Source organism: Octodon degus, unplaced genomic scaffold (genome assembly GCF_000260255.1).
Source record: "Octodon degus isolate 3935 unplaced genomic scaffold, OctDeg1.0 scaffold00090, whole genome shotgun sequence".
In the NCBI taxonomy this organism is placed as follows: Eukaryota; Metazoa; Chordata; class Mammalia; order Rodentia; family Octodontidae; genus Octodon; species Octodon degus.
In genome coordinates, this window is record NW_004524666.1 from 4,066,296 (window position 1) to 4,082,137 (window position 15,842).

Sequence of the window (15,842 nt, forward strand, 5' to 3'; positions counted from 1 at the left end):
CTTCTACCTCTGGGGGATTGAACCGCGGTCCCTGTGCTTTGCTAAGCTTGTTCTAAGTAGGTGCTTTAGACCACTGAGCCATCTCACCAGCCCCGATGGTGACTTTTCTTTGGTTAAGAAATACATTTGAACTGACTAGTACCATAATATAGCTTTTGTCTAAGAAGTGCTCTATGTTGCCTTGGAGCCAGGCTTCCTGGTTTAAAATCCTGAATTTGGCTTCTTGGGATTTGGTAGAGGGTGTAGCTCTTTGGTAGAGCATTTACTCAGGATATGCATGGCTGACACTGACAAAATATCTACAAAGTGCAATACAGGGTTACAGGATAAATCCTGAGGGGACTTGACTGATCTTAACAGATACAGAAGTTAACATTTCTTGTTATATAGGTCTTGCTTTTTCTTGGTCTTAACCATCTAGTAGAAAAGTATAAAAACGAGGTATATAAAGTAAAGCTGTATAAATATGCTGAGCTGTAAAAGGCTCAAGTCAGTAACTTCTGCGGATAACCCACTACTATTGTAGACTGCTGGACTGTGTTGGATTGTTTTGCTGAATTCAAGCGCCTATAATATTTAGATGCCAATAGAATTTCCATCTCTGACAGGACTAAACAAAAAAAAGGGGATACAAAGGAAGGACCCTTTTGTATTTGTATATACAGAATAGTTAGGATAGATATACAGCTACTTTTGCTTAATTCAATGAGAAGAAAGATTTGTAGTAATTGTGTTTGGACAGGATATCCTGTCTGCTTCTTGTACTGTGGATAACCACTAAGAAGATAACATTGTATAATGTATTAATTATTGAAAATGTTCTATTAATCAGCTTTGAAACTGTCTCATTGATATTTGTTTCTCAATTAAAAAAATAGAATTGGGGCTGGTAAGATGGCTCAGTGGTCTAAAGCACCTACTTAGAACAAGCTTAGTAAAGCACAGGAACCACATGCCAGCCAGCCCCGCCCCCTGGTGGGCTGAGCTGGACACACACACACACACACACACACACACACACACAAATAAATAAATTAATTTAAAAAACAGAATTAGTGCTAGTTTACCAGTCCTACAGATAACCCACTACTATTATGGACTACTGGACTATATTGGATTATTTTGCTGAATTCACGCACCTACAGTATTTAAACGGCAATGGGATACCTATCTCTGACAAAACTAAACAAAAAAGGGGATACAAATAAAGGGCCATTTTGGTATCTGTATTTACAAAATAGTTAAGGTAGATATACAGCTACTTTCTCTTAATTCAGTGAGAAGAAAGATTTGTACTAATAGTGTTTGGACAGGATATCATGTCTGCATCTTGTAGAATGAATAACCACTAGGAAGACAACAATACGACATGTATTAATCATTGAAACTGTCCTACTAATTGGTTTTGAAACTGTCTCATTGCTATTTGTTTCTTAATTAAATTAATTTTAAAAAAAGGAAAAAAAAGGATATACAAGGCTCTGTTAATCCCTTGCAACACTCCAGAAATACCCGAAAAGAAAAAAAAAAAAAAAAAACACCCAAAAAAACAAACCAAAAAAACCCCAAACTTTTTTAGACTCATTATTTCTGTTTTCTTTTGCTTAACCTTTTGCTTATCTTCTGATAGGGCTAGATCCCAGTGAGCCCATGTAAATGAAAAATACCATAAGCCAAAGATATACCTAAGTAAAAAAATGCATTAGATGCAGCTAACTTGACAGCCTTGTTGAAGAACAGTCTATACTGCAGAGTATCTGTGGTTTACTCTGATAATGTGGCTGTGGCTCACTGTTGCTGCCTAGCATCAAAAGAGAATTTTAAGAAAGTTGCTAGCCCAGGAAAAGATCAGATTTCAAAATTTTAAGCATCATTTCTACTGAATGTACCAAACTTTTTTTTCGGTACCAGTAATTGAACTCAGGGCCTTGTGCTTGCCAGGCAGGCACTTGTGCCGCTGAGCTGTATCCCCATCCCTGCATGTACCATCATGAAGCCAAAGCATTATTAAGTCAAGCCATCCTAAATTGGGAACTGTATATATTATTAATTAATAACTCCAAAATATTATCATTAATGAATAACTCCAAAATCTTAAACAGAATTAGAAATTACTCTCAGCAGCTGAAAATATATCACCTGGGAATTTCTTTTTTCCCTTACAATTATCCCTTCCTACAGCTTACCACAATCCTGCTGCGATCTAAAATCTGCTGTTCTACACATGCTGGATGGGAAGCTGTCATCCTCAGCTTTCCTGTACTCTCATCTTGGGAATTTTCTTTACTATGTCTGATCTCAGGTCTTCATTTTCTTAATTTTCTCCAATGTTTTAGTAGAAGATATCCTTGAATTTCTTTTAAAAAATGGAAAGAAGGAAGATAAGTTTTCAGGATTCCATTTGTCTGATAATTGGTGAGGTATGGAATTCATACAGAAATAGATGGGTTTTAGAATTTTTTTTCTTATATTCTAGTACGTATTTGTTGCCCATCTGAATCTTTTCATGAAATCTAACTCTTTCCTAGAAGATTTTTTTAACCTCATTTTTTACCCTGAGCTAGTCTGTGGTATATCAGTCATTTCAAGTTTCTAAATTAATTTTTGTCATGACTCGATCTTTTCTTTTTAATATTTATTTATTTATTTATTTATTTATTGTGTGTGTGTGTGTGTGTGTGTGTGTGTGTGTGTGTCTGTGTGTGTGTGTGGCCAGCTCAGCCCACCAGGGGGCGAGGCTGGCTGGCATGTGGTGCTGGGGGATTGAACCGTGGTCCCTTATGCTTTGCTAAGCTTGTTCTAAGTAGGTGCTTTAGACCACTGAGCCATCTCACCAGCCCTCGATCTTTTCTTTATAAAAACTCAAGTTCACTTCTTGGAACTATGCTTTATAAAGTCCCCTCCTTTGTTATAGCTTTATTTTTATAACTTGGATTTTAATCTTCTTACTTTGTTCATTTTTGACTTTGTTATCTTTTGGAAATATTTCTTTAATTTTTTATGGTTTCTGCTGAGGGTTTTTGTTTTATTTTGTACTAGGGATTAAACTCAGGACCTTGCACTTGCCAGGCAGGCACTTATGCCACTGAGCAATCTTCCTGGCATTTCTATTGAGCTTTAAAATTTGTCTAATAATTCAATTTCCAAGAGCTTCCTCATGTTCTTAGAACACTCCTAACTTATTTTCCTTATATACAGTACTGTAATCTTTTATCTCAGAATATTGATGATGTTTTTTAGATTTCTTTTAATGTTTCTGTTTTGTCTAGATTGTTTCTGTTTGCTTGTTTTGGCCCCACTTTTAAGTGACTGGTGGCTTTGGGCTCTTGTTTTCTGGTACCAAGTTACATTCTCATTTTTTAATTTTATTTATTTATTTATTGTACTTTTTAAAAATGTATTTGGTATACAGTCTCACTATGCAACTCAGACTCATAGTGATCCTCCTGTTTTCAACCTCCCCAGCACTGGGATTACAGGCATGCGCCATGGTGCCTACCTGGTCTGGGTGGCCAGCTCAGCATGCCTGGGGGCAGGGCTGGTGCAGCTTGTCCCAGTCCTTCTTTTAATTTTAAGGTAGAGTCTTGCTAGACCCTCCAGGTTGGCCTTGAATTTGTGATCCTCCTGCTTCAGTCTTAGGGTGCTGGGGAGATAATAACTGTGACACTACACCCAGATCTGGAATATCCCTTTATTATTGTTTTGGTGCTGGGGTAGAATTGTAGGCCTCCTGCTTAAACTTGTATTTGGTCACTGAGCTGTACATCAAGCCCTGGATGTTTCTCTGTAAGAGTGATCTAGACATTTTGTTGTGTGACAGATTTACTAAATGCTTTGACAGTACTTAGTATATGACATCCAGTGTATTTTTCCTTGCTGCTCACTTGGCAGCCCCTAATGCCAAATATTTTGGATTTTTGGTATGAACATAAAGAATATACTTTAATTTCTGTTGGACTCAGAACAGTCAAACTTTATGTTTAGGTACCATGCAATATCAACTTTTTGCAACATAATACAATGAAAGTTTTAGTCTTATACCAAACATGTATTGTGGTCTGTAGGGTTTTCTGTTCATGTTCCTTGTACTGGGACTCAAAATTATAAGGCTCCATCTTAAAATTTGCTTCTCTAATTTTTGAGAAATAAGACATTAAGTATATTATGTACTTGCTCAGAAAGTGTATACTAACATTTCATACCTCATAAATCAGAATAAGCCACACAGCCATTTTTAATTTTATTTATTTATTTATTGACACGGTGTCACTATGCAGTTCCGGCTGGCCTTATGCTCACTTTTGTAGCCCCCAGGCTGGTCTCACACTTGCAGAGATCCTCCATGCTCAGCCTCCTGAGTGCTGGGATTACAGGGATGTGCCACCACACCCGGTTCCAGGCCACGGAGTGGGCGCTGGCATCCAGGGTGGAATTGGCGTGCCCAGGGGTCTGGGGCCGAGACTGCAGGGCCTGTGGGGCTGAGGATCAAACTTGGGTCCTTGTGCTTGCCAGGTAGGTGCTTATTCTACTGAGCCATCTCCCCAGCCCCTATCCCCTGTAATTTTAAAAATAGCAGGAAAATACAAGTTTATCTTCTTACTGTGAGAGAAGAGGGCCACTAAAATATTTGTAACAACTGTAATTGCTACCACGGTCCCATTCTTCTCATGCATATATTATAATTTGTTTACTCTTGTTCTATTTTAATGCATTTAGCAATATGTCTTCTAATAGTGTGATGTCTGAGGTCCCTTTCAAATTCAGTGGCTGTAAGACTTAGGAATTGCCACTCCAGAAAACATGTTGCAAATTACTGTTGAGTAAATTTGTTAGTAAAAATATTAAAATTCTATAAAAAATGTAAGCTGTCTTTCTGAACAGTGACTAAAAGTGATTTAGAGATCATTACTGAAACTGAATCAGAAGCATGCAAGAATTGTAGGACTTTTTATGTTGAATTATAGTCATAAAAATATGTCAATATTTAACAACTACTTGCATCATTGAATTATAAATGGCTAATTTGGAAATTTTATTAAACAATTTTTTGAGATTCTAGGAGTAAATTTTTAAAAGTATATTGACACATAAAAATTGTGCATATTGGAGATTTTTAAATTTTGTTTAAAAGTTTTTAAAAATTGTGGTTTGTTTGGAATATATAATAATTACATTCATTTGGGGGGATTGAGCGTATACATTATATCCTGATTACTTTTTTTATAACATGACAGCTTTTTTTAAAAAAATTTATTTATTTATTTTGTGTGTGTGTGTGGCCAGCCCAGCCCACCAGGAGGCAGGGCTGGCTGGCATGTGGTGCTGGGGGATTGAACCGCGGTCCCTGTGCCCTGCTTAGCTTAGCTTGTTCTAAGTAGGTGCTTTACACCACTGAGCCATCTCACCAGCCCTCCTGATTACTTTTGATCATGCTTCTCATCCCCTATATTAGAAATTTTAAATTACCAGATTCTTCTCTTACATTTTATTTTTTTGCTGAGAATAAGTATGTATATTTAGAAATACATCTTTTTGGGCTGGGGATGTAGCTCAGTGGTAGAGTACTTGCCTAGCATGCGCAAGGCTTTGAATTCAATTCCCAGTGCCACAAAAAAAGAAAAAAAAATATATCTTTTTAATGATAAATTATTCTATATAATTAAAAAAGTATCTCAAATATGTTAGTGGCCTGTGTCAAATAAAATTTCTCCTAGTCATAGTTACTTTATTTGTGCTTTATGTTGTAAAGTTTAGGTTTTCATTTTATTGCTCACATTATCTATATTTGCAAGTGTAGTAACATTACCATACTATTAACATAACCACCTCACTAAGTTAGCAACTTTTTCTCTACTTTCCCTTCATATTTATTGTAGTAGGTTATAATTTTATTTTCCAAACCAGTAAGTTGTTCATTTTACACTTAAGTTCTTTCAAAAATTGGAGAAAAGGAAGGGCTGCAAGGCTTTAGACCACTGAGCCATCATCTCACCAGCCCTAAATGAAAACTTTGAAACATACAAAAAAGTTAGTTTTAACTGAGCATCATTAAAAGTAAAGCCTAAATTATGTCATTAACATTTTTCTATACTTTTTTTTTAATTTATGTATTTGGAACAGCGTCTCACTGTGCAGCTTGGACTTGTAGCAGTCCTCCAATTTTTAGCCTCCCCAGCACTGGGATTACAGGTGTGTACCACCATGCCCAGACTTGGTGGCCTGCTCAGTGTGCCCAGGATCAGGGCTAGGGTGGCATGTGGTACTGGAGATCGAACTCAGGCCCCTGTGTTTGCCTCAGTGGCTTAGTCCACTGAGCTATCTTTCCAGACCTTATTCTTTTTCCATATAATTTTATATGTGAAGCTGGGGAGATAGCCCCACAGACTAAGTGCCTGCCTGACAAGCCACAAGCACCTGGGTTCAATCCCTAGTACCACATGCTGTGCTGGCCCCATACTGTGCTGGCCACTGAAACAGGATGTGGTGGTGCATGCCTGTAATCTCAGTGCTGAGGAGGCTGAGACAGGAAGATCACTACGAGTCTGAGCTGCGTAGTGAGACCCTATACCAAATAAATAAATCTTTTTAAAAAATTCTATATATGTTTTGTTTTTATGAATCTGTTTTCTCTCCTTTTTTTTTCCCCCTTTCTAAGATAGGGTCTTGCTATATAGTTCAGGCTGCTCTTCAATTCACTGTTTGGCCCAGGCTGGCCTTAAACTCATATGCCAACACAGTGTCCCCTAAATCCTTGTATTTAACTGGAGTTCCAAATCTTGAGGTACAATTGACATTTATTGGAATGCATAAAGTCAGTAACTTTGACAAATATGTACATTTAGTAACCAGAACTAGCTACTCTCAAGACTTTTGAATATCACCATTACTTCAGGAAGATCCCTCATATTCAGACTTCACTCACAGACAACAACTCTTTTACTTATGACCTACAGTAGTCAGTTTTTATCCACTCTAAAACTTCTAATAAGTGGATTTACATAATTTCTTTTTCAAAAAAAGAAATTCTGGGGGTTGAGGAGATAGCTCAACAGTCTAAGTACCTGCCTGTCAAGCGTAAAGACCCATGCAAGCCTATAATTCCAGCGCTGAGGCAGCTAAGACAGGAGGATCACTATGAGTCTTGAACTGCATAGCAAGACCCTGTGTCAAGTAAATAAATAAATATTTTTAAAAACCAGAGAATTAAATCCAAGACCTTCACACTGAGATAATCTCTAGGCTTATTTACTTTAACTTTTTGCTTTTAAACAGTTTAACTAAAAACCAGTTTGATTAACTAACATCATAAACATCATAGATTGCCTTCCATTTATTTTTGTACATCTTTTTCCCATAGTAATTTCAGGTACTAGCCTCATTCCAGTATAAATACTTCATAAATATTTGACCAGTTGGATATATATCTGCTGCATAATGCTTCACATTTTTCAGCAACAAAAACACTGAAAATAAAGAGTAAAGACATGACACAACTGGGTATGATGAGAGTTTGCCCAAGTACTTATTACTCTGGGGTGAGGGTACAACATATCTGTTAAATTAAGAAAATCATTCTTACAATGCAAAGGACCTTTATACAGTCTTAAGCAGTAACAAGTACTGAACCCTGTTATGGTTTGTCTGTAGGTGTCCCCCCAAAGCCTCATGCAGTCATGGGTCTTCTAGAGTTTGTGATTAACTCATGATCTACCAGGATTATAGATGATCCAAGGCTGGGATTATGGGTCTGAGTACTACTGGGATTATGGGTGTGAGTGCTACACCCAGCCTGAGGCATATAGCCTGAATGTAATATCAGAGAGACAGAGAGTCAGACTTCCTTTCTGTTGCCATTGTTGCTGCAACTCCTCCATTTTGCTCTCTTGTTCTTTGTCACTGCTGTGAAAGGTTGCTCTCTGCCCAGTGCCACTCTGCCTTGGAGCCAGCTGATTATGGACTGAAACCTCCAGAAACTGTGAACTAAATAAACCTTTCCTTCTTCATTTTGGGTGTTGGGTATTTGTCCCAGCAACAAGAGAAGAGTAACTGAGACAAACCCAAAACCTAAAATACGTAGCCACTAATTCGGCACTGAATAGCAGCGTTTCCTCCCCATCTTATGCTGTAAATTCTTAGGGAATGGATTATAGCAGCTTGGACTCTTCCATTGTGTCCCCCTTCCAATTCTGCTTCTCCAGGCAGGGCAGGGTGGCATTTCACTTGGACCCACCTGCCTTTCTCTTCGGCTTCTTTTTTCTGATCACTTTCCTTCCAGAGTTTCAGGAAATTGCATCAGCCTTTATAGTGCTACTGTGCTCAATAGGTACATTAATTTGTTGGTAAGAATCTTACCAACAAATGGCTCAGGGTAAGGGCCTGAGTTCAATCCCTGGTTCTGAAAAAAAAAAAAAAAAAAAAAAAAAAAAAAAAAATCTTGCTCTTAATTTGCTTATTTATAAGAATGCCAACAGCATGCTGGAGCCTGTAGAATGTTCTGATTTTGCCATCATTATAAAAAATTAGGTTCCTTAAGATCAGTGTTCCTTTCTTGTAATATAGTCTTCGCAGTGTCGATGACATCTGTCTTTACATCACCTTGTGGGAATTGGGACTTGAAGCATCACAAAAATGTTGATACTTAGGCTACTGCTGTTGTGTAGAATAATAAACTGTGCTTTATTTCTGATGCTATAGTATTGTGCCTTCTATCAAATTCTGTAAAGTTGTAGCAAACTAGTTAGCTTGTACTTGAGATAAATCAGAATTTTCACAACTCTTGAAATACTATAATGTGTAGGGCATCGTTTTTCCTTATTGCTCTATATTATTCTGTGTACTGAGAAAAATGTTTATTCTATTAAAGGATATCTACATGATTTCGAGTTTTGGATAATTGTGTATAAACATACTACAAACATTTAGACACAAGTTTTTAGGTGGACATGTGTTTTTATATCTCTTGGATATATTCCTCTCATTGGAATCTAGTGTCTTAGGATAGGTTTAATTCTGTAAAAGATCAAGTAACTTTTTCTAAAACAAATGTACATTTTTAAATTCTTCGTGGTACTAAAGATTGAACCTAGAGCCTATACACTGAGCTACAACCCTAGGCCTTTTTTAAAATTTTGTATCTTGAGATAGCATCTTACTAAATAACCCAAGTGGGCCTTAAATTTATGATCCTCCTGCCTTAGCATCCTACAGTGTTGAGATTACAGTCATGTGCCACCATCATCCAATTTGAGCTTTCTTTTTATGCCCATACTAACAGTGTATAAAATTCTAGTTAATTCAACATCGAACTGGTGAGCCATTCTAATAGTTTGTATTGCCTTGTAGTCTGTGTGTGTGTGTGTGTGTGTGTGTGTGTGTCTAACTGAGGGTTGAACCCATAATTTCACACATGCTAGACAAGCATGCTAGTGCTAAGTTATATCTCTAACCTCTTTTATTTTTAATTTTTTGAGACATTGTCTCATAGTTTTCTAGGATAGCATCAAACCTGAGATCTTCCTGCCTCAGCCTTCCTAGTGGAGTTACAGCCATACAGCATCATTCTCCATTGCATTCTAGTATTAATTTGTATTTTTGGAAGACTACTTCCAAACTAGTACAACTTTGAAGACGATTAGTGTTTATACGTGTTTGTTTTGCATTTATAGATCCTTTTTGAGGGCCAGCCAAATACTCGGCAAACTAAAGTGTCTGCTCAGACAGGTGCAGGGACTGGGATTCGATCCCCAGCATGCGATGCCAGCCTTGCTCCCAGAGCAAACTGAGAGGGCTATTGAGACTGGGCGTGGTGGGCTTCCCTGCACCCACGGGACCCCTCCAGACCAAAACTCAGGCACCCATGTGAGACCCTCTACCACGCCGAGACCCCTGCAATCCTCCGAAGTCCCTGCCCCCAAGCCCGCAGAGTGAGTGAGAGCATCTGCAACTCTCTCAGGACCTCCCATGTCCAGGCCAAGCCCAGACCTGACTAGTGTGTGGGAGAGTAGCAGTGCTCCACTGCCCTGTGCCCCCTGGGCCAGGGGCAACACAGGGGCGCACCACAGGTTCACTATTGTGCCAGAGGAGCACAACAGGTTCACTTCCAAGGACTGCAACAGGAAGGAGCTGAACACAACAGCTAGATCCAGGCCAGGCATAACTGGATAAACTCAAACTTAATAGATCTGCACCTGAATTTCAGTAGGTGCTAAGGTTATAACTGCACCAAAACTCTACACCAAAGGTCAGAGGTCAGTGCTATACGAACTGACAAAGACAAGGAACAGAATGCAATCTCAGGCCTTGAGTCCACCCATAACAAGTGCAGAGGACACTAGCTCAGCTGAAATGAATGAATTGATAGCATCGGAAGTAAAGAAACAACAGCAGAAAGGTATAGAGGAACTCAGAGCAGAATTAATTCCTAAAATGAAAAAAGGAATCTCTGAATTCATAGATTCTGAAGTAAAAGAATCTAATAAACATATGGGGGAAACCCAGTGCCCACCCAGAGCAAGTGCAGAAAACACTAGCTCAGCTGAAATGTATGAATTAACAGCATCGCAAGTAAAGAAACAACAATAGAAAGGTAGAGAGGAACTCAGAGCAGAATTAATTTCTGAAATAAAAAAATCTTTGAATTCATACCATCTGAAGTAAAGAATCAAATACAGAAACATATGGAGAAAACCCAATCTGAAAAAACTCTGCAGTAAAAGAATTAATAACTGCTTATAGAGAAGACATTGATAAAAAAAATAGAGGAGATTACAAATATGACAGATTCCTCGAATGAGCAATACAGGAAAGAAATAGATCGCATGAAGCAGAGTCAAAGAGATATAGAGGAACTTAAAATCTCAATCACAAGCCTGCAAAACCGTTTGAGTGAAAGTGAAGACAGAGTTTCAGATCTTGAAAACGCTGGTGCAGCTAGTGAAAAGGTAAGAAAGGATCTCCTAAAAACAAATAGGATGCAGGAAAAAAATAATCCATCACTTTCAAGATGATGGCAAAGATGAACAATGTGAGACTAATAGGTATCAATGAGAAAGGAGTCAATACAAATGATATAAAAAAAAATATGGGCAGAAGTAATAGCAGAACTTCCCAAATACGAGGAAACAATCTGACATTCAGGTATCCAAAGCATATAGAATGCCAAATAACTTCAACTCAATTAAAAACATACCGAGATATACAATCGTCAAGATCCCAGAAATCTAGCACAAGAATAATATACTGAAAGCTACTAGAGAAAAGAAGCAGATCATATTCAAAGGAAAACCCATCAGAATTACGGCTGGCTTCTCTTCACAAACCATGAAGGCAAGAAGAGCATGGAGCAAAGTACTTCAAGTCTTCTATGAAAACAAATTCTAGCCAAGACTACTATACCCTGCAAAACTCTCTTTCAAGTTTGATAGAAAAGTGAAATACTTCCATGACAAAGAACAACTAAAGAATTTCATGATGAAAAAGCCAACCCTACACAGACTACTGAAAGATGTTCTAGAGAGGGACCAAAATGATCAGAACTCCATGAACGAGAACAGAAGGAACCCACTAAATAGGGCAAACAGTTAAACACAGGAGAAAATGGAGTAAACAACAGTAGGTAAATAACATGTCAATCGTAAGTCAACACATCTCAATTCTAACCATCAATGTAAATGGACTCAATTCACTAGTTAAGGGAGAGACTGGCACAGTGGATTAGGAAACAAAATCCAACAATATGCTGTATACAACAAACACACTTAAATCAAAAAGACATTCATAGGCTTAAAGGATGGAAAACAATACTACATGGTCCAGCACTTCAGAAAAAAGCAGGGATAGCAATCCTATGCTCAGACAGTCTCAACTTCAAACCAACAATGATCAAGCGAAATAAAGAAGGCCATTATATACTGCTTAGGGGAAAAATTCAAGAGGAAGAAGTAACAGCCATGAATATCTATGAGGAGCACCCAACTATATAAGACAAATCTTAATGGACATAAAAATCTAATATCTAAGACCACAATCTTAACAGGAGACCTTAACACCCCCCTTATCCCAAAAAGATAAGTCAACCAGACAAAAAATTAGCAAAGAAGTAGCAGAACTGAACCAGAGCTTGGGACAAATGGTCTTGATGGACATATACAGAGTGTTCCACCCAGCAACAGCTGAACACACATTCTTTTCAGCTGCACATGGGTCATTTTCTAAAATAGACCACATACTAGTCCATAGGTCATGCTTAAGTATATGCAAGAAAACAGAAATTATCCCATGCATAGTATGTGATCACAGTGCAGTGAAACTGGAAATAAATGATAAAAGAAACCAGAAAACTCCCCAATGCATGGAAATTAAACAACACCTTACTCAGCAATCAATGGGTCACAGATGAAATTAAACAAGATATTCAGCAGTATCTACAATTCAATGAAAATTCAACCACAACTTATCGGAATTTATGGGATGCGATGAAAGCAGTTCTCAGAGGGAAATTCATAGCTGTGAACTCACACATTAGGAGAACACAACAGGACATAAACACCCTAATGCTGCACTTTCAACAACTAGAAAAGGAAGAGCAAACCAAACCCAGAGCCCAAAGATGGGAAGAAATCATAAAGATTAGAGCAGAAATTAATTCAATGGAGAGGAAGAAAACAGTTCAAAGAATTGATGAATCAAAAAGCTGGTTATTTAAAAGACTAAATAAAATTGATAAGCCCCTAGCTAACCTCATCAAAAAAATGAAGGAAAAAATCCAAGTACAAGTGATAAGGAATGAAAGGGCATAATCACCACAGACTCAATGGAAATTCAGAAGATTATCAATAGCTAATTTGAGAATCTTTATGCTCACAGAATAGAAGACACACGAAATGGACAGATACCTAGAAAGGTACAAATTACCAAAACTGAATCAAGAAGATATAATAACTCTCAATAACCCAATACCAGCCAGTGAAATACGAAATGTAATAAAAAAACCTGCCGACAAAGAAAAGTCCAGGTCCGGGTGGATTCACAGCTGAATTCTACAAGAAATTAATAGAAGATATAATTCCTACACTCCTCAAACTCTTCAATGAAATTCAAAAGGAAGCAGTCCTCCCAAAATCATTCTTCGAGGCAAGTATTATACTGATTCCAAAACCAGGGAAGGACACAACTAAAAAAGAGAACTAAGGCCAATCTCCCTCTTGAACATAGATGCCAAAATCCTCAATAAAATCCTAGTATATAGAATACAGGAAATCATTGAGAAGATCATACACCACGACCAGGTAGGATGCATCCCAGGGATACAGGATGTAATACACTGTATTAATAGAGCAAAATCTAAAAACCACACGATCATCTCAACTGATGCAGAAAAGGCTTTTGACAAAGTCTACAACACTCATTCATGTTCAAAGTCCTACAAAAAAATTGGAATAGAAGGCCTCTACTTCAATTTGATAAAAGCCATCTGTGACAACCCAGCGGCTAATATAATTCTAAATGGGGAAAAACTGAAATCTTTTACTCTCAGATCTGGTACAAGACAAGGATGTTCTCTATCACCCCCACTATTCAATATAGTTTTGGAATCATTAGCTAGAGCCATTAGACAAGAGGGAGAAATAAAAGGAATAAGAATAGGTAAAGAAGAACTTAACATCATTATTTACAGATGACATGATACTTTACTTGGAAGACCCAAAAAACTCCACCAAGAAGCTACTAGAATTGATACACAACTTCAGTAGCATAGCAGGATACAAAGTCAGTATTCAAAAGTCAATAGCATTCTTCTACACAGATAAGAAACACACTGAGAGGGAAATTAGAGAAACAATACTTTCTACAATAGCACCGTGGAAAATGAAATACCTTGGAATTCACTTAACCAAAGGAGTCAAAGATCTTTTCAAGGAAAATTACAGTACTCTGAAAAAAGAGGTTGTAGAGGATTTCAGAAAATGGAAAGATATTCCCTGCTCCTGGATAGGAAGAATGAACATTGTGAAGATGGCCATATTCCCAAAATTGTATAGATTTAATGCAATCCCTATTAAACTACCACCAACATACCTCACAGACCTAGAGAAATCGTTCCTAAAATTTATTTGGAATCAGAAAAGACCTAAATAGCAAAGGCAATCCTGAGCAACAAAGACAACACAGGAGGTATTACACTTCCTGACTTGAAATTATACTACAAAGCTGCTGTGATAAAATCGACATGGTATTGGCAACGAAACAGACCTAGGGATTAATGGAATAGATTAGAAGATGCAGCTCCTTTCCCTGGTGTCTGCCAAAGATGGCGGAGGGGCAGGTCCTGGTGCTGGATGACCGAGGCCATCTCCTGGGCCTCCTGGTGGCCATTGTGGTCAAGCAGGTACTGCTAGGCTGTGAGGTGGTGGCTGTACGCTGCGAGGGTATCAACATTTCTGGCAGTTTCTACAGAAATAAGTTGAAGTACTTGGCCTTCCTCCGCAAGCGGATGAACACCAACCCATCCCGCGGCCCCTACCATTTCCAGGCCCCCAGCCGCATCTTCTGGCTTACACTGCGAGGGATGCTGCCCCACAAGACCAAGCGAGGCCAGGCTGCCCTGGACCGCTTCAAGGTGTTTGATGGGATCCTGCCACCCTATGACAAGAAAAAGTGAATGGTGGTTCCTGCTGCCCTCAAGGTTGTGCGCCTGAAGCCAACGAGGAAATTTGCCTACCTAGGCCACCTGCCTCATGAGGTTGGCTGGAAGTACCAGGCAGTGACAGCCACCCTAGAGGAGAAGAGGAAGGAGAAGGCCAAGATCCATTACAGGAAGAAGAAGCAGATCATGAGGCTATGGAAACAGGCTGAGAAGAATGTGGAGAAAAAAATCTATAAGTTCACAGAGGTCCTCAAGACCCACAGTCTTCTAGTCTGAGCCCAATAAAGACTGTTTCTTCCTCATGCTTGGCCTGGCTTGCCCTTCCTCCAGCACTGCCCTGGGATGTGGGGGCCCCAGGGGCAGCTGTCTAGGTGCCACAGGCCCCCTGGGACCCCAAGCTGGGAGGAAGAAAGCACCATAGTCTCTCCCCAAAGTCTTCCCGTGAGGGTACTTGAACAGCTTTAAGTCTCACACGATGGAATTTCTAACCTTGAGGAGAACCTTAGAGAAGGAATAGAACTACAAGGTACCTTGCAGTGTTGAAAGACCCTGATGGGGCACCCTGTCCCTCTGGCCTAATGCCATACTCTGTAGTTGTGGGACGGCCAGAGGCACACAGATAAGGCATTGCAGCCTCACTTCTTGGCCTTCCCTCTGTCACCAGAATCAAATAAATTATTTTTAAACAAAAAAAAAAAAAAAAGAAGAAGATGCAGAGGCCTCTGTGAACACACTCAGCCACCTGATATTCAGCAAAGCGGCCAAACATGCTTACTGTAAGAAAGATAGTCTCTTTAACAAATGGTGCTGGAAGCACTGGCTCTCTACATGCCGAAAACTAAAACTTGACCCATGTCTATCACCATGCACTAACCTAACGTCAAAGTGGATTAAAAAATCTAAATATTAAAACAAACAGTAAATCTCCTGGAATAGAAAGTAGGAGGAACTCTTGAAGAAATAGGGTAGATTAAAAGGAAAGCGATAACTTGAGGATTAGACAGCGTAGAGAGGGCAAGGAGAAAAGCTAGGAAACATGACGGGGCAAAGCCAGAGAGTTATACACACAAAATGCATGAGGCAATGATTCTGAGAAGCATCAGCAGGTTTTTTTTTTTCAAAGTTTTATTGATAAACATATAGCAATGAGACAGTTTCAAATCAAATCGAAAGTACAGTTTCAACAAATAATACACTG

General features: G+C 38.7%; 1 protein-coding gene and 1 pseudogene across 3 annotated transcripts in view; both read left to right on the forward strand.

Annotated features, from left to right (window-relative positions):
* Lin28b (lin-28 homolog B) overlaps positions 1–15,842 on the forward strand; it is a 117,637-nt gene that overhangs the window by 36,631 nt on the left and 65,164 nt on the right. The window lies entirely within an intron of this gene.
* LOC101565125 lies at positions 14,309–14,920 on the forward strand (annotated as a pseudogene).